Genomic DNA, 26,399 nt, shown 5'->3' with positions numbered 1-26,399 from the left:
AAATTTTTTTTGACAGGGGTGTTGGAAGGTATTTTTTATAAACATGAGGACCCCGCTATAAAGGCATAGCAAGTAGTGGAAGATTCGACAGTCTTAGAATAGTCCCAGAACTGGCTAGGATATTCATGAGGTCTCTCAAAAGTCTCCTGCCAAGTTTCGTCGCATTACGACATGTGTAAGGTAGTGCAGGCTGAGAAACCGTTCTGAAAGAATCGACCTCTAGCACCCTGAAACGAACCCTTATAACTAGTGCTACATTTTTCAACATCTTAAATTGCTGTGGGACCACCACCATTGGATCCGGTACTGTTGAAGACCCACGGGGGTCAAGTTTCATCCCAAACGGACACTCTAGGAAGAAGTTATAGGTGAAAGCGTGAAACAGGAGGAGCCGCATGCTATTCCCATGCGACCACCCAGCAAATCTACACTATTAAAGGGACAATCAAGACCAGTGACTTTCAATGCTTATATCATGACCGTCCCACATCATATCGCACTCAAATTTGATGAGCATGTTCATTTGGTCAAGACGAGCGATTCGATATGTGGCACGCCCTATAACGATACTCGAGCACGAAGAAAAGCTAGTGAAAAGCTGCTGATCCGTGAAGAAAGTGCAAAAAATTCAGCATCGTCATGCCTAGCTCTAGTGGCCAAACCATGCCGCTCACGAGCCCGATCGACGCGAGACCAATTCCATTGTGGGAGTTAGGTCTCGAGCCATCTTTGACCCAAATCCCGTACATGATGAATGGTTAGATTCTGCACACAAAGCCGACGAACAAACTGCAAATTCTGTCTCCAGAATCCTTGATTCTGGCAAAAATTCCAAACTTGCAAAATCTTCGTTCAGCCAAGAAATCGAGCAGTGTATGATGCCCCGTGATCATAGCAGCATGCTCAGTGTGATTCAGCTAAGAAGACATAGGAAAACGTCAAGGAACGAACACATTATCGATTAGAAGTGTCAAGATCTGCTAAAAAGTCAAGTCACATGATCGCGCACCAAACACACGATCCATGGCTCGAGGTTGGTATCAAATCGATCGCCATGCCGAGCCCTACAAGAAAACAATCATCTTACTATCAACCAGGCATCAGAATGACCCCGGATTAGCCATGCAAGAACATGTAAGTCCTAAGGCAACACAAGGATTTTTCTGAAATTCCACAACTTGTTAGGAAGGGGTAAATCTTTCATTTTTCACCCTATTTTCTAATTTCTTTTAAATCAACTTCGTCTTAATTTTCAGCAATTAGGGTTACTTTTGATGATCTACCCATGTTTGGGGCACACTTCTATATATACGTACCACCATTGTATGCAAAGAAGGAGAGAAGGTAGACACATATACACACACAAGAGTGTTTGCACTTAATACAAGTTTCCCTTTCTTACAATTGTGGTGTTACGCTTGGGAGAGAGGGTGAGGTGAGAGAAACTTTCAATCAGTACCCCTAAGGTTGAGGTAAATATTCTCTCTTCTCTTTTTTTTCTTCTTCTTTCTCCTTTCTCCCCTCTATCCTCCCTCTTCTTCATCTGAGTCCCTTGCAGAGGCCTGCACGGCAATGGCAGTGCCATGCATGCCTCTCCCTTAGTCTCACAGGTCGAGCATAGCTATGGCAGCACCATGCGTGAGTCTCCCTCCCCTCCTTCTAATTTGTCTCTTTCTCTCAGTGACGTCTATAGATGGTGTATCCCATCGCCACCCACAGACATAGCTTTAACGTCTCGGTGAAGAACCTTGACGATGAAGTGTGTTGCCACCTGCATGAGTCTTCCTCTATGTGCATCTCACATAGACGGCGATGCCTATCGCCGCCCGCTAGAGACCCTGGCAACACCCATCACCATTCGCGAGATTCCTCCATGCGTTCGGTGCCTATCGCTATTCCCCCTGTGTCCCATGCCTTTCGTCATGTGACCTAGGAGAAACCATCCCCGTATGCCTTGTCAGGAGCTAGCACAGTCCACAAGTGATGCGCTGCCTCCTTGCATTGCCCCACCGTGATGTTTATCGACGTCCAACTTTCCCCTTCTCTTTGTCGTCTCATTCTTTTTTCTCCACCTCTTTCACTTCTCACATGACCAAAGGTGGGCTTAGATTAACACCACCGCATCGACCTCGGTTTCCAGTAGTGTTGTCGCCATGATAGTCCTTGAACCATGCCCGTCTTGCTACTACTCCGAGTCGGCAACTTCTGGCCGTCATGTTAGTCTTACCCTTCCTTCAAGTTCTCTTCTTCTTTCTACATTTCGTCTAACCTTTCACTTCATCACCTTCTCCCATGAACGTGCATTTCCCTAAGATAATGGTGGGTCCTTTTCGACCCACTTGTCTTACAAATTAACCATAGAAGCATTGTGCAAAAAAACAGGATGATTACAGGTCAAGGAAAGCGATTCCGAACCAGCTCCAGCAACTGAGGGGCCTTCTTCGTAATCTAAGAGGGCCCCCATATGAGGCAGCTCGAGTAAGTCCCGAACCCACCTAAAATTCCTCTCTCATTGGTTGGTATACCTGCCCTTGCCCTCGAGAAAGGTTCTGAGAGAGAGATCTCAAGTCTTGGGTCCACCAGAGACACGAGACACGTGCCACCAGATCATCTAAATCCGGAGGGCAAGATCGAGGCACCTAACTAGCTTGGTGACTCCATTGGGGACTTACAACCCCTTAGTCGGTTCGCTCTTGTCTGACCAGTTTCCTTCTTTACTTTTTGCACTCATTTCTATGGCACTTGGGTTGTTCAACCCGTTCATCAGAGTCAAGGATTTCCGTATCCCTGCACTCGTGGCCGTCTCAGGGAAGCGAGCCACTCAAGCCCCCTTTCCTACTTTTCTTTTGAGTCAAGACTCATGGTCCGGCTCCCAGGTTCTCACCTAGGTTGATGTGAGAGGGGATTTAAAGGTCCCTGCCTCCCTATTTTCTCGGCCTGGTGGACTCTCCACTAAGGCCCCTTACATGTGCAGCACTTCTACTGCCACGCACCCTGGTAATGGCAAATCTCCGGCCAGTCATACTGCCGCAGTACACCAGAAGGTTGCCCTGTCCATCCCTGCAAAAGGAAAACAAACTGTCATCGCTCTTAAGGCTCGTCGTAAGGCAAACCCTCGTGCTCCTTCACTACTCCGAGCCCCCACACCTGGAGGGTCGGGACACAGAGGTGAAGCCCCTGAGGTCTTCACTGCTCACACACACTCAAAAGCTCGTGGTCTATCAACTTGAGCTACACCTCAGGGTGACCTTCATGTTGCCTTGAGCTCGCATTCAGGATTAGGACTTCTTGGGCCAAACCCTACATGCGCCATGCATTCGCTTTCCACAGCTCGGGACAACGCTAGCTCTATGCCACCTCGAGCACAGGAGGGTCGACCGCTCCATCTTCCCTCCTTGCATACATAGCTTGACCTTGTGAGAGACAAGCTCCCGCCTCATCCCTCACAAACACAAGCTGGTGGGTCTCGGCCTCCACAGGTTGAACCCATTGACGGGGCCCGGGCTGACCCCCAAGTCACCCGGACAGCTAACCCTAAAGATGCACACGCACCATCTTCGCAGGTCCCTTTAGAAGATCCGGGGCATGCAGGAGATGCCACTTTAACAAAAGCAGTATCCTTTATGCATTGACTAGGTGTCGTTTCCCCTGAACTACACAAAAGGGAAACTCCCCTTATTCAATGGTACCACATCCCCTCACCAGCATACAACCCACTTCTATGTGGCCTACTGAGAGACGGCCTTTTAGTGGGTTGTATCCCCTCACCAGCATACCAAGTGACTACTTGGCCTAGCACCAAAATAAGGTTTACCCCTTCGACATGGAGTGGACAGTTGCACTACTTCGACTGCTGCCAGAACAAAACATGATATAGTTGTTGGAGGCTAATACCACAAAGTTGGCTGGGCAGGAGGCAAATGAGAGGTACTGCACCTTTCATAGGAGGGTCTGCCACCGCACTCACGACTGCTCTAAGCTCAATGACACTATCGAAGCCCTTATCAACAAGGGTCAAATAAAGCTTGAAGAATTGAAAAAGGTGTTCGCAGCAGACGACGGCGCACCCACTATCCTTCGTGCATTCTTCTCCATAATGCGCGATGAAGGAATCGCCACCCTATAGCCGACAAGGCAGCCTAAGTTCCTACCTCCAAGGACAGAGAACCTCTGGTGCACATATCACCAGATACGAGGCCATGACATCAGCGAGTGCACTAGCTTCTATATGCTCTTGGCCGAAAAGAAGTAGCAATGCCAGGAAGTTCAAGGCTATCTGGTAAGACATCTTGGAGTCCCTCTCCCCCCTGCACAAGAAGACCCCCCGAAGTAAGTCGAGGGAAGCGCCGAGCAAGACCCTCTCCAGGCATTCTTCGAAGTGATGCTCCACCAAGGTTTCATCACTCCCAAGATCGCTAAGCAGCCAAGACACCTTGCCCTAGGCAAGAAAAAACTATGGTTCTCCTATCACCAAGTGTAGGGCCACGAACTCAATGACTGCTCCGAGTTCGACGCCATAGTCGTAGAGAAAGTGAAGCAAGGTCTCATGTATTGGGTAATTCTTTTAGAACACGTCCAAGCCCTCGCTCTCCTTCAAGGAGAAGCCACGCCGCAGGCCCCTCATGAGTATGCACTTGACTCCTCAGGGCCTTAGAGCTCTTAGCCCTAGGAAGTCTACCATGGGTGAAGCAGGCTCAAGTCCCTGAGACACGAGGCAGTCCATCAGGCTATTGCCTCTAGTCTGCCTGATAGGGCTGTCCAAACACCCCCTCGAGGATCTCAAAGGAGACGGTGAACACCTAGGTTGGTTTGCCGAAGGAATCATCTTCCTCAACCGCTAGTCGAGAAAGAATTCCTCAAACCCCTTCCTCTGCTACCGACCTTTCGGGACTTCATCCTAAGCACAACTCTCCTCATCTTATCGTCCAATCAGGCAGACGGCCCTGAGTCATCAATATCTCAAGAGCCGACCAAAACGGGTGATGATGTTAAACACGCCCCACAACGGTCAAAGCCTGGGCAAGACCTTAAATACCCCTGCAAACGTCCAACTCTGGCGACGATGTAGAAAGCTCCTCGAAACGTTCTAATCCTTCTTCTCCTTCCCTCTCCTCTATTTCTTTTACAGGTACCACATGGCGATGCCTAGACTTCGATTCTTTAAATAGGGAGTTTGAAGACATCAGCCTTACCATGCCGTAATAAGAACACCAAAGAGAAATGCTGGCTCAAGAGGCAGGATTCTCGATAGCTGCCGACGCCCCTGTCAACTCGAGTTAAAGCTAAGCCATCTTCGGGCTCCTCCCTCCACTAAGCCTGCCACATGATCCAAGCACATGAGGCATCGCCCAGTTTGGGGCAAGCACCGACTGAACCCCATCACAAGGCAATGGACCCCCCGTTTGAAGCTGACCCTACTATCCCCTGAACTAACCAAAGATTAGCCTTCCCCCACATTGTGCCCCCTCTAGAGGTTGAGATGTCAGAGTCATAGGTGGCTACACTCGAGATCGAAGAAAACCCTTGTGAGTCCCTCGACGAGGAACTTCAGGAACTTCCCGAAGAGTGGGAGGAGCGTGGTCAGGCTACAGCTGATGAACCGAAAGAGATCAACCTAGAGGATGAGGCCGACCCAATGCCAACTGTCATCTCAGCAAAGATGTCCCCGGAAGAGCAAGAAAGCGATATCTCCCTCCTTCGAGCAAATCGGGATGTCTTCGCCTAGTATTATTACGAGATGCTTGGTATAGACCCCATGAAGCAGAAGTAAAGAAGGTTTAGGCCCGACCTAGAGATGCAGATCGATGCCGAGGTGAACAAGCTTAGGCAAGCTAGATTCATACGTGAAGTCAAATACCCAAGATGGCTGGCGAATGTCGTCCTAGTCAAGAAGAAGAAAGGCCAAATCAAGGCTAGCATCCACTTTCTTGACTTGAACACTGCTTGTCCTAAGGACGATTTCCCCCTGCCGTTCATCGAGATGTTGGTTGACTGCACCGCCCATTGCCAAATCTTCTCCTTTATGGATGGTTATTCTGGTTACAACCAAATCAGGATGGCATCAGAGGATGAGGAGACCACTGCGTTCTTGACTCCAAAAGGTATCTTTTGCTACACTGTGATGCCTTTTGTGATGAAGAATGCCGGTGCCACGTACCAGCGAGGTATGAAAACCATCTTCAGGGACATGATTCACAAGGAGGTCGAGTGCTATGTGGATGACTTGGTGGTAAAGTCTGAAACAAAAGCCACTCATGTGCAAGACCTTAAAAAGGCGTTTGAGCGGTTGCGGTGTCACCAGCTCAATATGAACCCCTTGAAATGTGGCGTACGCTTAGGAAAATTCTTAAGGTTGATTGTGATATACCGTGGGCTGGAGATCGAGCCAGTCAAAATCAAGGCAATTCAGGACATGCCGTCACCTACAACCCTCCATGAGCTGCAGTCCCTCCAAGGACAGATCGCCTACATTGGAAGGTTCATTTCGAACCTTATAGGGCGATGCAAACCCCTTTCACACCTCCTAAAGAAGGATACTCCCTTCATATGGGACAAAGCGTGCCAATCTACGCTCGAGGACATCAAGCAATACTTGTTGAATCCACTAGTACTCTCTACTTCAGTGTTAGGAAGGCCCCTCATCCTATATGTGACCCCCCTCGATGAGTCACTCAAGGCACTCTTGGTGCAGAACATCGAAGGAGGGAAAGAGACGACGCTTTATTATCTCAGCCGCAGAATGCAAGGGGCCGAGAAGAACTACCCTCCCATTGAAAAGATGTGCCTAGCCCTGATCTTTGCGGTATAGAAGCACCACCATTACTTGCTCAGCCAAGAGGTCAACTTAATCTCTAGAGTGGACCCGGTCAAGTTCCATATGACCTGACCATGTTTGTCAGGACGTTTGACCAAGTAGGCATTATTGCTAATGGAGTTCGACATCACGTATGTACCACAATAGGCAGTTAAAGGTCAAGCCCTAGTTGACTTCCTTGCGGCTCACCCTGTCCCATTAGAATCTCCCTTGTTAAGCGATCTCTTGAATGAGGAAGTTTTCTGTACAAAGGTAACTTAGCCGTGGGAGATGTACTTTAATAGAGCATTCTAGTCAGATAGAGGGGGCATTGGAGTTGTCTTCCTGACTCCCTGTGGAGGAATGATTCTTCTATCCTTCTCACTTGTGGAGGCGTTTTCTCATAATGAAGCTGAGTATCAAGCCCTCATAATCGGACTGGGGATCACTCAAGAGCTAGACCTAGAATATCTAAACATCTTTGGTGACTCTGCGCTCATCATCCGGCAACCAAAGGGGATCTATGAGGTAAGGAAGGATACTTCAAGACTTACCATGACACGACCAAAACTTACATGGCCCAGTTCGATGACTTGTCCCTAAGTCATATCCCTAGAAGGCTGAACTCGCAGGCTGATGCGCTCTCAAATCTCGGTGCCACCATCCATTTGTCTTCATCAGAGCCCACTCCAGTCTTGGTAACTGAATGCAGACATGTTGACTTGAGAACCGAAGTTGACACAGACGACGAGAGGGATGTCTTCCTTGAGTGCCCGCCTTACCCATTTGGGGCACTACTCGCAGCTAGGGATGTCCTCAAGGCAGAACAAGAAGTTTCCCAAGGAAAAGAAGCCAAAGCCAGGGAGCAGGAGCCTGAATTCTTTGCCCCGATGTTTACAGAGGTTGAACAAATAAAAGACTAGAGGGAGCCCATTGTGGACTTCGTAAAGCATGGAAGGCTACCTCAAGATCGAGCCGAGCGCAACGGCATATGACAGATGTCTACCAAGTACACCCTTCTTGATGGGGATATCCTCTTTCGTCGGTCATATGACGGAATCCTCCTTAGATGTGTCGACGTACAAGAGGCAAGCAAAGTACTCGAGGAAGTACACTCGAGCATCTACGGGCTGCATTAGTCAGACCCCAAGCTCTATGAGTGCATACTTAGACTCGGCTATTACTAGCCTTCCATGGTAGCTGATGCCCAAAACTATGCCAAAAGATGCCAGGTGTGCCAAATCCACTCAAGCCTCATTCACTAACTCCCAGAGCCTCTCCATCCTACGGTGACATCATGGACCTTTCCTAGTGGGGTATGGACATCGTAGGACCCAGTGACGCTCCTTCTGTCTTGGGTCATGCCTTCATCCTGGCCGCGACAGACTACTTTCCCAAATGGGCTAAGGAAATCCCTCTCAAACAGGTTCCGGGGACCGCTGTGGCTAACTTCATGCGGTACCACATCATATATCAGCTCGAGGTATTGGACTAAATAATTTCTGATAATGGCCCCCAGTTCAGGAGCCAACATGTTGACCGCCTAGTCAACCAGTTCGGTTTTGAGTGGAAGTACTCGACTATGTACTACCCTCGAGCCAACAGGTTGGCCGAGGCATTCAACAAGACTTTGTATGGGGTGTTCCAGAAGTCAGTGTCAAAGTCAAAGAAGAACTGGCATGAGAAGCTGCCTGAGGCTCTGTGGGCTAATCGCACTACCATTCGTAATGCTACAAACTCCACCCCTTATTCCCTGGTCTATGGGGTTGAGGCGGTCCTATCCTTAGAAGTTCAAATACCCTCACTCCGTGTTACCATACATCATGGACTAGCTGAAGACGAGAGGGTCAAGCTCCATTACCAAGAGTTGGATGCCCTTGATGAAAAGAGATTAGAGGCCCAACAGAACCTCGAGCTTAATCAAGGAAGAATGAAGAGAGCCTTTAACAAGTCTGTCAAGGTTCATCCATTCACTTGTGGGGACCTAGTTCTAGCAGTCAAGAGACCGATCGTCATGCACGGCTGCCATAAAGGAAATTTCGAGCCCAAGTGGGAGGGTCCATCCGTAATCAAGAAGGTTACACCAAGCGGGGCCCATGTACTAACGAACTCTGATGGAGACGAGGCGATGTCCCCTATCAACAAAAAATATTTAAAAAAGTACTATCTCTAACACGGTAATAAAGCATGGTGTGTCCAAACAAAACAATGGAAATGAAGACGAGACACATTAAGCCAAGTCAAAGGAAATTCATTTCATTCATTGAATTAGAAAAAGTTGCAAATTACAACCGAAGGCCCATTATTAGGGAAGTTACAAAGCTCTTGCATCTGAGGATAAGAGGACAGTTACAGGCCAAGAGAAACGCCCTCCTCAAGAAGCAAACCCACTAAAGAAGTGCCTACTCCATGAAGAAGTGGCAAAACCACTTGGGAGAAGTTAGCCTCGTTCTTGCCAAGGAAAAGGGTTACAGACCAAAAGAACAAGCCAACCACTTTCGAGTCAGCTTCAATTCATCTGATGAGTATATCAAATATACAAGGCAGACTTCTCGGGCAAGGAACTAGCTTATGAGGGAGGGCGTACCCTATTCACAATGGACGCCCTTCCACAGAGCAACATGAACTTCACAGCTGTGTCAAATGACTTTGCTTCCCACACACTGTGGTGGCAAGGCCTCCCCGTTTGCAATCACTCTTGACCCTCGCAAGGCATCACCGTTCGAGGCCATTGTCGTGCGCAACACAATGTTGTGTCTTTTCATCACCATGGGCAGGCTAATGCCGCACGGGACTATCACCGCGAGCCTCATACCCCCAAGCATGGAAATCACTGTGCGTGGCCTAGGGACACGTGAAGGCAGTGGCGCATGTAACTTAATGTCATGCACGACTTTGAAGTACTTCAGTTCTTGCTGTTCCCAATTACCGAGGGACATTGACTCCCATGCCTCTTCAGTTACCCCAACTACTACCCATGTCGACGGTCCACCTTCTTGCAACCCTTCGCCTTCCCCGCTATCCTTCAGACTTCGTCGGAAACACACCTTCGACTGCTAGGATCCCAGGGCTGACCCTGTTCTTTCCCCTACTGGCATGGCTTCCCCTTGTCAGAAACATCTTTCCACTCAATGGGAACCTCCCGTCTGACCCTATTTTTCCCCTTTTCGATGGCTGAAAATATCACAAAAAGCACCTGGAAAACCTCTCCCACCTTTTGCTTGTTATCAGAGTAGGCGAAAACCATAAAAAATCCTCGAAAGCTTCCCTGTGACCTTGCATATTGCCCTTCTCCCTGGTATCCCACTTCAGCAATCCACCAAAGCTCACCGAAATTCTGATAAAATTTCGATGAACTCAATGCAGGTCCTTCTCCTTCTCCTCCAACAACCAGAGAGTTGACAAAGCCCTCTGAGCTCCCTGCGACCTCCGTGCTTCAGCAGCGGAACGATTAGAAAAGCTCTCGAACTCTGACATGACACCTTTGCAAATTCTGCCAAGGTCCTGGGAGATCCTCTTCCTTGCTCAGAAAGCTTCGATGCTAGCCAAAAACTATTCACGAGCACACTGTGAAGCTTCACACCTCTTGAAGTTTGTCAGAAAAGTCCCTAAGGACCTTTCTCTACAAGTTTTAGTGGAGACATGCTCACTAGAAAACCCACACCAGGAACTTTGACTCTCTCTGACCTTCTACTGCTTTACCTTTCGGTAAAATAGTAATGTGAAGTTTCTCCCCCTTTTATACCCAGCAGTACTAAAGACTGCCCTCGGCAAACTTATAATGACGCTCCATTCCCCAGCTCTTGATGGCGATAAGGCCAAGCCAGGGCCGCCAAGCCCGAGACCCAAAGCAGCATCACCGCGCACCTCATCAAGACTTTGTCCAGGGGACTAGCACCAAGCATTTTGTTCACAAGGTTTTCGTCACGCGTCTCATCCAGGGACTACCACTGAACGCTTCGTTAGGAGGCTATTACCACACGCCACGTCAAGGACTAGTGTGTTCATTCCTTGATGTTTTCATGTGTTTTCTTCTTTGAATCACACTGAGCATGCCGCTATGATCATGGGGCACCCAACGCAGCTCGATTTCGTGGCCAAAAGAAGATTTTGCAAGTTTGAAATTTTGGCTGGAATCATGGATTCCAGCGACAGAATTTATAGTTTGTTCGTCAGCTTCATGTGTAGAATTCGATCCTTCTTCATGTACGGGGTCAGAGTTGGGCCAATACCTTACGCCCGCAATGGAATTGGCCTCACGTCGATAGGGATTGCGAGCAGCATGATTTGGCCGCTCGAGAGAGGCACGGTGCTGCTGAATTTCTTGCACTTTCTTCACGGATCAGAAACTTCTCTCTTGCTTTTCTTCGAGCTTGGGTATCGTCACGGAGCATGCCACATATTGAATCGCTCATCCTAACTAGACGAACATACTCACCAAATTTGAGCGCGATCCAATGTGGGACGGGCGAGATATGAAGATTGAAAGTCGCTGGTCGTGACTGTCCCTTTAATGGTGGTGTTGCAGGGTGGCCGCATGGGAATAGCGTGCGGCTCCTTCTGTTTCAATCTTTCACCTATAACATCTTCTTGGACTGTCTGTTTCGACAGAAACTTGACCTCTGGGGGTTTTCCACAATGTCGGATCCAATGATGGTGGTCCCAAAGCAATTTGAGATGTTGAAAATGCAGATCTAGTTATAAGGGTCTGTTTCAAGGTGCTTGAGGTTGATTTTGCTGGAACAGTTTCTTAGTCTGCACTGCCTTAGACATGTTGGAATATGACAAAGCTTAGCAGGAGACTTTTAAGAGACCTCATGAAGATCTTGGCCAGTTCTGTTGCTATTCTAAGATTGTCGAAATTTCTACTACTTGCTAGGCCTTTATTGAGCAGAGGCCTCATGCTGATGAAAAATACCTTCCAATAGCATGCCCTGCCAAGTGTTGTGCTTCGAGAAAATCAAGAGGTGCAATCATTCAGGAAGTTTGAGGGATCGTCGTAGAGTCCACACCCTCAAGAGACTATCTGTGGTTTTGGAGCATGAGGCCTTTGTCTGGACCTCCTCATATAGAATCGGGCCAAATGTTACAAACCTCTAGTCGGCACTTCTTTTACACCAAGTTTGCCTTTGATGTGTAGGGTATCCCTATGCATCTTATCTAGTGGATTCCTGTAGAGGGCTTCTGGCCTGCTCGAAAGTCTTGTCCCCTGCTGGTTAGAGGGCTTTAGCGAGACGTACTCTGAATTCAGTGGAAACCCTGGCCTTGTCAGTCCCTTGCCTTCGTAATAGCCCTTAACATTTCTGGAGGGATCTCATTAAGGACTCTCTATGATTTTGGAGCATGAGACCTTTTTCATGACCTCCACGTACAGAACCAGGCCTTTTTTAAAGGCCAAATGCTATGAACCTTTGGTCGGCACTGCCTTTGATGTGCAAGGCATCCATGTGGGTCCCATCTAGCGGAGTCCATTCGGGGGCTTCTGGCCTGCCTAGAAGTCTGGTCCCCTGCTGGCTAGAGGGCTTTGGCAAGACGTACCCTGAATCCTGTGGCAACCCCGGCCTTATCAGTCTCTTGCCTTCGTAATGGCCCTTATCATTTCTTGAGGGATCTTTTCATAATCGTCCTCACCCTCAAGGACTCTTTTTTTTACTGAACTTGGGAGATCTTATGAGGCTCTCACTCCCTGACAAGCCATTGAAACTGAGGAGATCTTGAGAAGCTCTCACTCCCTGACGAGTCATTAAAACTGGGGAGAGCTTGTGAGGCTCTCACTCCTTGATGAGCCATGGAAACTGGGGTGTCGATTGAGACAGTGGAAGTGCGTCAACCTGCTTTCTCAGTCCAAGCACTCTTTCACAATTCTTCACTTGAACAGGGGAAGTGGCGCCATGAAGATGATTTTCACCAACTTCCATTATTTTTGGGCTCTTTTACCCATGACTTTGTGGCCATGTCCACCCTTTTCATCCATTTTTGCTCACGGTGCCCTTTTAAGGTTTTCACTATGCCTGGGTTTATTTTTCTACAGAACTCTCTTACTCATGCTTTCATGACTATGCCTGTCCGTCATTTTTACTCATGGCGTTCCCTTGTCCAGGTGTACACCATGCCCATTTTTGAGAGAAGGCATGTTTTAGGGTCGTGCCTTCAAGAGCTATACGAAGCCTTTTAACGCCATGCGGCTAGGACATGCACTATAGTTTTTGGGTCATACAGTTGGACCGTAGTGGTAAGGAATGGCAGTCTGTAGAGGACATAGAGTGGGTTTGGGGGTGACATTGACTCACTTGGGAACGTGGCATGAAGTTGCCTGTAGAGAGTTGATTGAATGGAAGGTGAAAAGTGGTGACCCATTAGCTGACGGCGAGATGTCTCGTCATTTGGTGAGCATGGGTAAGACTTTCGGGAATAAAATGAAAGATGGCGAAGGTGGCCCGCACACATGAATGGGCAGGCTAGGGAAGATGTGCATGGTAACATACGTAAAGGGTGTGTGTGCGCACGTAGACTCATTAGAGAGGCAATAGAAGTGGTGTAGGTGGCCCTCGCACACGCATGGGCCGGCTAGGGAATACGTGAGTGGTGATGCACGTAAAGGGAGTGTGAGCCTAGGTAGGCTCATTGGAGAGAAGAAGAAGAGGATATGCATGCACCAATGGGCCGATTAGGGAAGATGTGTGTGGTGATGCATGCAAAAAGGGATGTGTGAGAGCACATGAGGCATCTTTAAGGTCATGCCTCCTGGACTTGGGTGAAGCAGTTTAACGTTATGTGACCAGGACATGCACTATGGTTTATGGTTATATAGTTTGGACTGTGGTTACATAGTTTAAAGTCATGCAACTAGGACAGTGCAGTTTAAGGTCATGCGATTATACCTCTGCAACAGTTTATGGTCATATAGTTTGGACTGTGGCCATTCAGTTTAAGGTCATGCAGCATGGACCGTGTGCGAGTCGCCATGTTAGCAGGGTTGCATGAGGGTAGGTAAGTGGATAGCAATTTGACTCCATAGGGATAAAGATAGTTAAGGCCATCCACATGTGAAGAGATGTAGATGGAGGTGGTGACCCTACGAGGAGTAGTTAAGGGGAAAGGCTTCCCTGGGGATTAGGAGGGCCCATGTGACTCCATGGGGATAATGAATATCGGTCTGCATGGAACTCTGAGAGGCCAGGGTGTGAATGAACCCCCGCCCCCCCCCCCCCCCCCCCCCCCCATGGTTGAAGGAAGGATGTCTCTAACCCCCCCCCAACGAATTCCACTGGGGTTTCAGTTGGAGTTTTGTGTATAGACCATTTGGCATGCTGCATGTTACAGTTTTAGGGTCTTGTAACTTGGACCATGGCTATGCAGTTTAAAGTCATACGGCTAGGACCATGCAGTTTGTGGTCGTCCAACTAGACCTCTGCTATAGTTTAGGGTCATATAGTTGGACAGTGGTGTTAAGACTTTAAACGTTCTGCGGTTAGGACGTGCACTATGGTTTAAGGTCACACAGCTGAACCATGGTCATAATTTTAAAGTCATGTGACAAGGACTTTGCAGTTTGAGGTCGTGCAACTAGACCTCCATCATAGTTTAAGGTCATATAGTTTGGACCATGGTCATATAGTTTTGAGTCATGAGTAAAGGACTAGGGCGATGCAGTTTAAGGTCATGCAGTGCAGACCATGGCAATGCAGTTTAAGGTCATGCTGCATGGACCATGGCAATGCAGTTTAAGGTCATGCAGCACTGACCACAATGATGCAGTTTAAGGTCATGCAGCGTGGACCATAGCGATGTAGTTTAAGGTCATGCAGCGCGGACTACAGTGATGAAGTTTAAAGTCATGCAGTGTGGACCATGGCGATGTAGTTTAAGGTCATACAGCACGAACCATGGCGACATAATTTAAGCTCATGCAACGCAGACCATGGCGATGCAGTCTAAGGTCATGTAGCACAGACCATGGCGATGCAGTTTAGGTCATGCCATGGAGATGTAGTTTAAGGTCATGCTGCATGGACCATGACAATGTAGTTTAAGGTCATGCAGCGTGAACCATAAAGATGGAGGGAATAGAGCCATTACCAGAAACTGAGCTCGCTGAGGGGCGAGGTTGTGGTGGAGGGAATGAGCTTTCTGAGGATATGGGACGATGGTCGGGAGGGGAGCGCCAGGGCCTGTGTATGACGACGCTAAGTGCAGCATTAGACTCGGATGATGGCGTCAGGTCCCTTGGTGAAGCGTGCAGTAGTAGCCCTTAGCCAGATGTAGGGTGGTAACTCATTAACGGGGCGTGCATCAACAGCCTTCTGAGGAAGCATTCGGTGGTCGTCCCTAGATGAGATGTGGGGAGACCACCTTCTGAACAAAGCGTGTGGCACTAATCCCATGGACGAAGTCTTGACAAGGCGCGCGACGATGTTGCTTCGAGTCTCGGGCTAGGCTGCCCCCGCCCGGACTTATCACCATGAAGAGCTGGGGACTAGAGCATCATTTTGAGTTTGTACAGGGACAGTCTTTGGTACTGAGGGGTATAAAAAGCGGGGAGCAACCGCACATTACTGTTTTACAGAAGGGTAAAATAGTAGAAGAGATTTTTTTTTTATGAGAAAGAGAGAGAGCCAAAGCTCCTGGCGAGGGTTTTTCGGTAAGCACTTCCTGGCTAGAACTTGCAGAGAATGGTCCTTAGGGATTGTTCTGGTGAACTTCAGGAGGTGTGAAGCTTTGCAGCATGCTTACGAACAATTTTCAACCAGCATCGAAGATTTTTGAGTAAGGAAGAGGATCTCTCAGGGCCTTGACAGAATTTGCAGAGGTGCCCTGCCGGTGTTCAAGTGCTTCTCCTGTCATTCTACTGCTGAGGGGGAGGTCACAAAGAGCTCAGAGGGCTTTTTCAGCTCTCTGGTTGTCGGAGGAGAAGGAGAAGGGGTTGTATTGAGTTCACCAGAATTTTAGCAAAATTTTGATGGATTGTTAAAGTGGGCAACCGAGGAGAAGGGCAATCCGCAGGCTCACAAGGAAGCTTTCAAGAATTTTCGGTGGTTTTTACCAACTCCAATAACAAGCAGAAGGTAGGAGAGGGTTTTCCCAATGGATGGGAGTAGATTCCCGAAGAGCAGAAGAAAGCGCCGATGGGAAACCGAAGGTTTGGGAGACCATAAAGGTCGAGGAGGTTAGGAGTCGTGGGACGGCGATCGGTCACCCTCCGCACGCACGGTGACAGGCCATGCAGTAAGTGTCAGGCGACGTGTTTAGATTTGAAGGGCTGCATGTGTGGCTCCTGTCGATGGCTGTAGTGAGACATTAATGCGCCTTGGTTGGCGTGACATTGATGGTCCTTGATTGATCGTGAGATGACGATTCCCTCCTAGTGGCAGAAGGCGTAGCCATGCCCTTGTTCAACGAGGCGGCGATAGCGTCCTAGTGGGAAGACGACGATAGTCCTGCCCAGGCGACTGCAGTTTCTTCGTGACCGTCTAGCACTCTTTTACTTTTGTTCTGATGGCCAATGAGAAGGGGAGATCAGTACTGATACCTTCATCGGAAAACGTTTGGTGAGAGGTGAGTCGATCTGGCTTACTTGAGTCTTTTGTGAACCCAGGTGGCCTTTGAGCATCATCTTTGTGAGTGCCCCCATCCAGTTGTTGACGAGGGAAGATAATGATGGGAAAGTGAGCATAGAGGAAGGGGTAGGCCTTTTGCATTGCTTGCATCGAAACGTAACATCTAACGCGAACCTGCCGACTCTAGGCAAGCGAATGGTGGAAGCCCAGGGCATGAGATGGTCCTCCTCCTGTTTGTGGGTGCAAGGGGAGCACCAGTACCTAAAGAGTTATTCCTCCTGGACCTTGAAAGTGCTGCGGGGCTTCAGGGATATTTTGAGGCTGGCTTCTTTGTTGGCTGCCCTCCAATGCTTGGTGGGCTATTACGACCGTTGTTCAAACATGGTGAAAGTGTTATTGGAGACTTGAAGCCATGCTAGCAACATATGACTGCTTGGTCACGGAGAGGCAGGGATTTTGTTGATGGACCTGCACTTCGTCGGTGGGCTTCTGCTCCCCTGCACCATGTATGACGAGTTTATTCCCCCAAACTTAGTCATTTTTTGAGGGGGGAAAGTGGGTAACGAAGCCCCGCCAATAGGGCTTCGGGAATTGTTCGAAGTCTATCAGTGGCTCTATGATGAGCTAAAAAAGGGGCGAGTTTCCTTTGCCAAGTGGGTAAAATTCTTCTGTGGCAGCTGTGTAAATGAGGATGGCCCATCGCCAAAGAAGGGGGAGAAGGAAACCCCGCAAGTTTTCGAGCTGTGGAGGAAGAATGAGCACATCTTCCTGCAGCTTACTTGACACTCTTTCTTTGTAAATTTGCCCTCCTTGGGGGGTCAGACGACATTCATCCTGACACCCTTTATGTGGCCTGCGACATGGCATAGGGGAGAGAATACGCACTCGCATAGCCTGTACTGTGCAGCATGTATCATGGCCTAGGGGCCATCTCCAACGGGAGACAAGGGAAGGAAGGAGGGAACGACATAGACGATGGTGAGGCCTTCCCAGGAGATTTCAAGATCACTTTCCTGGTTCATTACGTGTATGGCTGACTTGGAGCTTACTTTCAGGATACATACTGTAGAACCAAAAAGCTGGAGGACAGCATGTGTCCATTTTTGCTGAAGATTGCAGGTCAGAACACAGTTTTTCATCCGTCGAGCGATGCACACAGCCTATTTTTCAACGATCACCTCCATATGACCCAGGTGGTATTTCCATTTGGAAGCCTCACAGACCGCGCATACGTCAATGAGTTGCGCCACCACCTGGATGGTGACCTCACCAACCTAAAAGAATTGATGTATATGTTGAGTGTTAGAGGTAGCATTCTTACCTATCGCACTATCCATGGTGCAGATCTTGAGGGGTATTTTCCTCATCAGTTCACCCGACAGCATGAGCTGGATCAGGGTTGTTCGTTCTTGGTGTTCTTTGAGAAACGACATAGTAAGGCTGCCCATTAGAAGACAGACGAGTTGGGGACCCGCAAGGAGATTTGGCATCTAAGGCACGTTGGTACTGCTTAGGCCACATGCTTGGAGGCCATCCTAGCCAATAAGTATGTGCTGCCCCATTTCGACAGAACAGCACGGGAGACCAAGGTTCACGAGAATTGGTGGAGAATTGCAATAAGGGGTACTAGGACACAAACCACCCCTGGAAAGGGGAGGATAACCACTGAAGCCAAGATATTAAGCAGCTAAAACTGGCGAAGACCCTTCCCTTAGGTGAAATCTTTACCTTGGGCTTCCCTTATGACTGGCGCATACCCAGGCGGCCTCGCCGAATTACCGTGGACAAGTATTTCCCACGATTTCTCTATATGGAGGAGGGCTGAGAGAGTATTTTTTACCAACTCTCTACTATCGTCAAATGGAAAGAAGGCCGTAAAGTCCCAGGGTATGAAAGTTGTTCGGTCCGAGAATCCAATGAACAGATAGAGAGAGGCTCTCATAGTAAGCTAGCCCCTAATTCCTCCAAGTCTAGGGCATCGAAGGGTGGTGCACCTAAGCAAGCGAAAGGGAAGAAGAGAAAGCCGGCTTCTGTACCTGAGCTGGCACAAGGGAAGAAGAGAAAGTCGGTTGCTGCGCTTGAGCCGGTGAAGGGGAAGAAGGAAGGGCAGGCTGCTGAGTCCAAGCCAGCAAAGGGGGAGAAGGAAAATTAGGATGCTCGAGCGACTCCTTGTGCCCCAGCCAAGAAGGGAATTAAGTCTTCGGTGCTAAAAAAGCGTAGGGTCCCAATGACTCGTGAGTCAGAAGATGGCTCTTCACTCTAGGCTTCTTCAGAGGGATGTGTGTCTCCTTACATCTCCCTGTCACTTTCTGCTCTTGTGGCCTCACCTTCTCCTTGACCCGAATCTTCTCCTGGCTCCTTGGAAACTTGATCTAATGCCTCAGATTGTACTGCCCCGATTGAAGTTGCTTCAGATCAGGAAGCGACACTTGAGGCTGATGCGGAGGGCTCGGTCCCAATGGTGGTAGACGAGGATGGTGGGACTGCTAGTGGCGAGGCGGTGGACGTGGAAAGAGCCCTTGGAGTGGTGCCAATTGTCAAGCTTACTGAGGAAAGGGACATCTCGGTAGACCTCGTGTTATTAGAAGAGACCGGGTTCCCAAGAATTGAAGAAGGGCCATCTGAGTAGCAAGAGGTGGCTGCCTTGAGCAGTACATCTGCGGGGAGCACGGAAGTAGGATGCTTTGAGGAGCTAGGCTTGGAGGGTCTGGGGGTGGCACCCGTAATCATAGAGGAGGCAGGTACCATGGGGAAGAGTGTTGTTAAAATGATCTCCTCGAAAGACAAGGGCGAGGAAAGAGAGGGAGAAGGTGTCGAACCACCCGAGGTGGGGATGGTCCGAGAAGAGGGGCCACGGGGAGTGGTCGTCACCTTAGAGGAGGAATCTGCTATGGGGCATCATGATATTGAGGTCGCAGCACCAGGCGAGGAAGCCGACCTCACGCCGGCTGCGGTTGCTGAGCTTGCAGAGATCGAGGTGATGGTGTCTGACCATGAAAGGATCGAACCTGACGCGGTCATGATCCGGGGCCAGAGTGAGGAAGTTGTTTTTGAGGCGCCAGAGGGTCATGAGGTTGCTCTTGAATTCAGGGAGCCTGAGGTTTTGGCTACAATCGGGAGCTCTCCTACTGTGGTTGCTCCTGCCATGCTACCGAGGCCCACTTTCAATGGAATGCCGGGCGTCTTCTTCGAGATGTTGCGGGCGGGAGAGGGACTCGAGGGTGTCTTGCCAGGTCACCTTGAACTTCCTGGCATTGCTGCATCTTTTCAGCTAAGAGCTTATGGAAGCCAGTGCACTCGCTGATGTCATGGCCTCATATCCGGTGATATGCACACCAGAGGTTCTCGATCCTTGGAGGTAGGAACTTAAGTTCTCTTGTCAGGTTTGGGGTGGCAATTCCTTCTTCGAGTATTATGGAGAAGAATGTACGAAGGATGGTGAGTGCCCCATCATCTTCTTGGATTGTGATTATGTGAGATGCCTCAGTTGCCCTGTACACCTCTTTCAATTCTTTGAGCTTTATCTGACCCTTGTTGAGAACAGCTTTAATAGTGTCGTTGAGCTTATAGAAATCGTGAGTGGGGTGGCAGACCCTCCTGTGATAGGCATAATACTTCTCATTTGCCTCTTGCCCAACCAACTCCGCAGTATTAGCCTCGGGCAACTGTATCATGCTCTATTATAGCAACAGTCGAAGCAATGTGGGTGTCCACTCTGTGTCAAATGGATAAACCTTATTCTGGTGTTGGGCTAAGTAGTCGCTTCGCCCAGAGTTTTTAGGTGGCAGGACGCTGTTGTAGGCCTACTGCTTGCCCCTATCCGGAGACACCTGTGCCTTGGAGAGGTCGAGGGTTTGAGAACCTATCCTTTTGTGTTAGCCATTGTGATGACTGCACTAATTATTGCCTTTTGATTGCCCTGACCGTTAGGGCGTGACTTTGAGCTGGCAGGTTGCTGACGGGTGTTGTCGTGCTTGAACAATCCCTCAATATGGGCTGCCTTTGAGATGAGCTCTGACATGGAGGGTGGATTGGATGCCTCAAAATGTAGGGCGATCTCAAGAAGCATGTTCCGTATGCATGTCTGAACTTCTTCCTTCTCGATCATGGGAGTGGCGTGAGAGGTCACCAACTCTCTCTATCGAGTGATGAATTTTTAAATCGGCTCACCAGGGTCTTGCATCAAGGTGAGGAGCACGATGATTTCCATGTTCCTTTGGACTTTGTAGAAGCATTGGTAGAACAACTGCTCCATTTCTTACCAAGTGTTTATCGAGTTCGGTGGCAACCGAGCATACCACTGAAAGGCTTGTCCTTCGAGAGTTTTGACGAACTGGCGGATGAGAAAATGTCCATCAGTTCCTGTCTCCCGGTAGGTCGCTTAGAAGTGGGCCGTATGCTGGAGAGGAGATGTGGTACCATTGAACTGGGGGAGTTTCCCTTTTTGATAGTTCGTGGGAAACGACACCTGGTCAATGTACGAAGGATACAACTTTTGGTAGAGTAGCATCTCCTGCATGCCCGAGACCTTGTTCTTGAGGCTATGGGCCACCATAGCATCTATGTCGGTTTGAGAGACCCTGAGAGAAGGGGAGCTGTCTTGAGAGACCAGTGGGGGAGCCTGCTTAGGAGCTGTGTCTTCACCAGTCGGGAAGTCAGGCTTAGAAGGGGCCCTAGAAACCTCTAGGCTCTCCATCTTTCCGATGATGGCTTGCATCATTTCCTCGAACTTGTTCATCTACTCCTCCTGAGAGTCATCCGGATCATTGATCACCATGACATTGATCGTTTCCTCTAGGAGGTCAGAGTTAGATGATGCAGCGGACTTCCGGGGCTAGCGAGTCACATGCAGCAAGTTAGTCTGGAGGGGCTCAGCTTGCCCCGTCTGAGATCAGGCTTTGTATGCCGATCTTGTGAGGACCGGTTCTTGACGGTCTTGGGACCGTGGTTTCTAGGTGGTGATCACCGAACAGTGCTCTTGGACTTGCTCAGGCTCCGGAGTTTGAAGAGGGAAGAAGGGATTACAAGGTAAGAGGTCGTGAGGGATGGCAACTTTGACTGCCTTGGAGGCTTCTCTGGTCAGGATTTGTAAGCCTTTCTTCTGCTTGAACCTGAGGTGGTTGTGGACCTCATTTCAGAGCGGAGCCTGAGACCTGGACTGCCCCGTTTTCTTTGAACAGGAGAGGGCCATGTTTATGAGCTAGAGAAGGGAATGGGGCCTAAGGATGGAGCGCAACTTGGGTTCTTGTTTTGGAGGCTGGAGGCCTCTGCCTAACATCAAGTTGTTGCGCCGAGTTCCCTTACGAGGCCAGGGTGTTCGGATGACCCGAGGCTGGCTCAAGATGGTACTCTTTGGAAAGACCTTTGAGTACCAGGGCTTGATGTGCTTGCCTGGCATCAGGAGAGAGGTAGAGGAAAGAGGGGCCGACTCGTGACTCCGCCTGAGTCTGGCTCCGAAAGGGACCTACGAAGATGGTGCATGTGCACCTTTAGGGTTAGCCGTCCAGGTGACTTGGGGGTCAGCCTAAGCCCGATCAATGAGTTCGATCTGTGAAGATCAAGACCCACGAGCTTGTGTTTGGAGGGACGAGGTGGGAGCTTTTCTCTCACAAGGTGAAGCTGTGTGTGCCAGGAGGGAAGACAGAGCGGTCGACCCTCCTGTGCTCGAGGTGAAATAGAGCTAGCGTTGCCCCGAGCTGTGGAAAATTGAATGCATGAAGCATGCAGTGTTTGGACCGAGAAGGCCTAGTCCTGGATGCGAGCTCAAGATGACACGAGGGTCACCCTGAGGTGTCGCTTGAGTGGATAGACCACGAGCTTTTGAGTGTGTACGAGGGGTGAAGGCTGCAGGGGCTCTGCCTCTGTGTACCCCTCCAGGTGTGGGGGCTCGGAGTAGTGAAGGAGCACGAGGGTTTGCCTTGTGGTGAACCCCAGGAACGACCATAGTTTGTTTTCCTTTAGCAAGGATGGACAGGGCAGCCTTATGGCGTACCATAGCAGTATGACTGGCTGGAGACTTGCCAGTAGCAGGGCGAGGGGCAGCGGAAGTGCTACCCATGCAAGGGGACTTGGTGGAGGGTCCACCAAGGTGAGAAAACGGGGCGGCAGGGACCTTTAAATCCCCCCACGCACCTGGGCGCCGGACTATGAGTCTCGACTTAATAGGAGAGTAGAGAAGGAGGCTTGAGCGACTCGCTTCTGCAGGACAGCCATGAGTGCAGGGATAAGGAAATCCCTGACCCGGATGAATGGGTGGACTGCGCTGACTCTTAACAAGGCACACGGTGATGGTTTCTCCTAGGTCGCACGACGATGGACGTGGGATGCAGGGGGAACAACAATAGGCACGAGATGTACGGAGGAATCTCGCAGATGGTGATGGGTATTGCAGGGGCCTTTAGCGGGCGGCGATAGGTATCACCGTCTAAGCTAGATGCGTAGCATAGGAAGACTCTTGCAGGGGGCAACACACTTCGTCGTCTAGGTTCTTCACCGAGACATTAAAGCTACATCTATTGGTGGTAATGGGTAGCACCGTCTATAGACTTCACTGGGAGAAAGCGACAGATGAGAAGGAGGGGGGGGAGACTCACGCATGGTGCTGCCATCGCCATGCGCGACCTGTGAGACCAAGGGAGAGGAATGCATGGCACTGCCACTTCCATGCAGGCCTCCACGAGGGACTCAAACGAAGAAGAGGGACCAGAGTGGGGAGAAGGGAGTGAGAAGAAGAAAAGAAGAAGAAGAAAGAAGATTTACCTCAACCCTAGGGGTACCGATCGAAAGTTTCTCTCACCTCACCCTCTCTCTCAAGCGTAACATCACAATGGTAAGAAAGGGAAACTTGTATTAAGTGAAAACTCTTGTGTGTGTGTGTCTGCCTTTTTCTCCTCTTTCTACGTACAATGGTGGTACATATATATAAAAGTGTTCCCCAAACATGGGTGGATGATCAAAAGTAACTCTAATTGTAAAAAATTAAGATTAAATTGACTTAAAAAAAATTAGAAAATGGGGTGCAAAAAGGTAGATTTGCCCCTTCCTAACAAGTTGTGGAAGTTAAGAACAGTCCCTGTGTTGCCCTAAGACTCGTCTGTTCTTGCATGGCTGATCATGGGTCGTTCTGATGCCCGGTTGATCGTAAGATGATTGTTTTCCTGTAGGGCATGGCATGGCGATCGATTTGATAACAGCTTCAAGCCATGGATCGTGTTTTTGGTGCACGATCACGTGACTTGATTTTGAGTAGATATTGAAACTTCGAATCGATACTCTGTTCGTTCCTTGATGTTTTCTTGTATTTTCTTCACTGAATCACACTGATCATGCTGCTACGATCCCAAGGCACCAAACGTAGTTCAATTCCATGGCCGAACGAAGATTTTACAAATTTGGAAATTTGGCCGGAATCAAGGATTTCGACGACGGAATTTGCAGTCTGTTTGTCGGCTTCATGTGCAGAATCCGACCGTTCATCATGTATGGGTTCGGGTAAGAGATGGCCCGAGAACTTACACTCGCAGTGGAATTGGTCTCGCATCAATCAGGCTCGCGAGAACTATGATTTGGCCGCTCGAGAGAGGCACGACACTGCTGAATTTCCTGCACTTAGTAAATTCTCTCTAGCTTTTCTTCACGTTCAGGTATCGTCACGGAACGTGCCACATATCGAATCGCGCGTCTTGACTACACAACCACGCTCACCTCACCAAATTTGAGCATGATTCGACATGGGTTAGATGAAATATGAGTGTTGAAAGTCACTAGTCGTGATTGTCCCTTCAATGGTGTAGTGTTGCAGGTTGGCCGTAGGGGAATAGTGTGCATTTGGTTTGAAACTTGACCCTTGGGGGTTTTCAGCCATGCCAGATCCAATGGTCATGATCCCATATTTGAGATGCTGAAATGTTGCTCTAGTTATAGGGGTCCGTTTCAGGGTGCTAGAGGTCGATTCTGTCAGAACCGTTTCTATGTCTGCACTATGTTGGACAGGTCAGAATGCAACAAAACTTGGTAGGAGACTTTTGAGAGACCTCATGAAGATCCTGGTCAGTTCTGGGGCTGTTCTAAGACTATCAAAATTTTCACTACTTGTTAGGCCCTTATTGAGCGGGGGCCTCATGTTGATGAAAAATACCTTTCAACAACCACCTTCACTTCCTCCCAAGCGAGTCCATTGCCATTTATAAACTCGCAACATTCCCTAGTGGGTCGGGTCCATGCCCCAGTGAGCCATTCCATCATTCATACTCATCGACAGCAAGTGGGCCACCCCTTATTTATCTTCCACACAAAATACCTCCCATCATACATAGACGATCTCGTGCCATCTCCCCAAAGTGAGTCAAACCACCACCATACTCATCCGATGGCCTCCACAGACCGTCATCCATCCCCATCATGGTCCAGTTGCATGACCTTAAACTGTAGCACGTGTCTTGGCCGCATGACGTTACACTAATTTGCACGATGGTCAAGGCTATATTACCTTAAATAGCCCATATCCCGGAGGCATTACCTTAAACACAGCCCCACAAAAAAAATGAACATGGTGTAAACCCGGAAGGGGTACACCACCAGTAAAAATGACGGACGTGCATGATCACGAAACCATGAGTAAGTGTGTTCTGTAAATAAAAACTTGGCAAGGTGAAAACCCGAAAGGGAACCGTCAGTAAAAATGGAAAAAAGGAAGACATGGCCATCAGGTCATGGGACAAAGAGCCTAATAAAAAAGAGGTTGGTGAAAACCGTCTCTACGCTACCACTTCCCCTAGTCTAAGTGAAAACTTGAAAGGGCACTCGGATCAATAAACAGGCTGATGTAGCGTTTGCCACAACGGGAGGCTTCAACCAGTATTTCAATAAAAATCATCGGTAGCAGAATACCCTATTGTCGAGACCTAAAAAATAAAATACGAGATTGTTCACAAGCAAGATACTGTCAAATCAGGTCAATACCTGCCCACAGCAACGAGGGTAGAGCTCTTTCCAGGTCATCTCGCAAAAATCCCTCCTGATAGGATCAGACATTCGAGTCAGCCAACAAAAAGCTCCTGACGGGACTGAGTAGGATGGGGCCCACAAGGGTACCCTACTTGTCAAAGCAAACATCTTGTAGTAGCAAACAACACTGTAAAAAGGTCTGACAAGGGTGAAGACTTTAAAAGTATCATGTCCGTCCAACAGGGTGTAGACTCTAAAATCACCCCTTAAATGTCTCTTCTCCCCCCAAAAGTATCCACGTCTGGGTCTACAAGCCCTTAAACAAGGCCCCCAGCCATATGAGCACCTTGGTTACTCCTCTGGGAAGCAACTTCACACTAGTATCCCTTTGATGTTTGTGTGATCCAGTGGCCAAGAAGAGAACTAAAGTCAAAGAACAATTTTGTTTCCAAATGTTGTACTTCTCGCTTCTCGTGAAGCATAAAAATTCAGCGGGGTAATATGTTTAAGGTTATTTTCCATCACTTCTATCGTCGATGCAAATAAAGAGAGAGATGTTCACGACCTAAGTCTGTAGGTACCAAAATGCCTATGGACTATGGAAGCTATAGGTCAATAAGCCGTGGTCTAGAAGTGTCATTTATGACAGTCTCAAAATGGCCAAAAAATGCACAAGCATGTGACTAAGAGTCTTCTAAGAACTTCTGCCAAGTTTCATCGCAATACAACGAGTTTAAGGTAGTGCAGACGACAAAATAGTATTAGGAAATTCTGCTTCTATCATGCTGAGAATGGACTCTAAACTACAACATCATTATCAGGGAGTCAAATGGTCTCCATACCATCGTCGATGGATTCAAAACATTTGAAAACCCACAGGTACCAATTTTCAATGCATTTTGACGCTTCTAGAGTAAGTTATGACAAAATTAGCAAAAATGGGTAGGTTGTACACTATTACGGTATGCCCTCGATGAACCAGTCTCCATTAATGGAAACTAAGCTTCACAATTTCGGGGGCAAACTTTCCATGGCCATGTCTTCCTCATCTCGGGTCGGATCGAGCCCAAATTTGGGAGCATGTTCATCTCGTAGACCAGGTC

Source organism: Amborella trichopoda, chromosome 2, assembly GCF_054954075.1.
Source record: "Amborella trichopoda isolate Santa Cruz 75 chromosome 2, AtrichopodaSantaCruz75HAP2 v2.0, whole genome shotgun sequence".
NCBI classification, from domain to species: domain Eukaryota; kingdom Viridiplantae; phylum Streptophyta; class Magnoliopsida; order Amborellales; family Amborellaceae; genus Amborella; species Amborella trichopoda.
The sequence above is the reverse complement of the archived record's forward strand: the minus strand, read 5'-3'. Positions refer to the sequence as shown.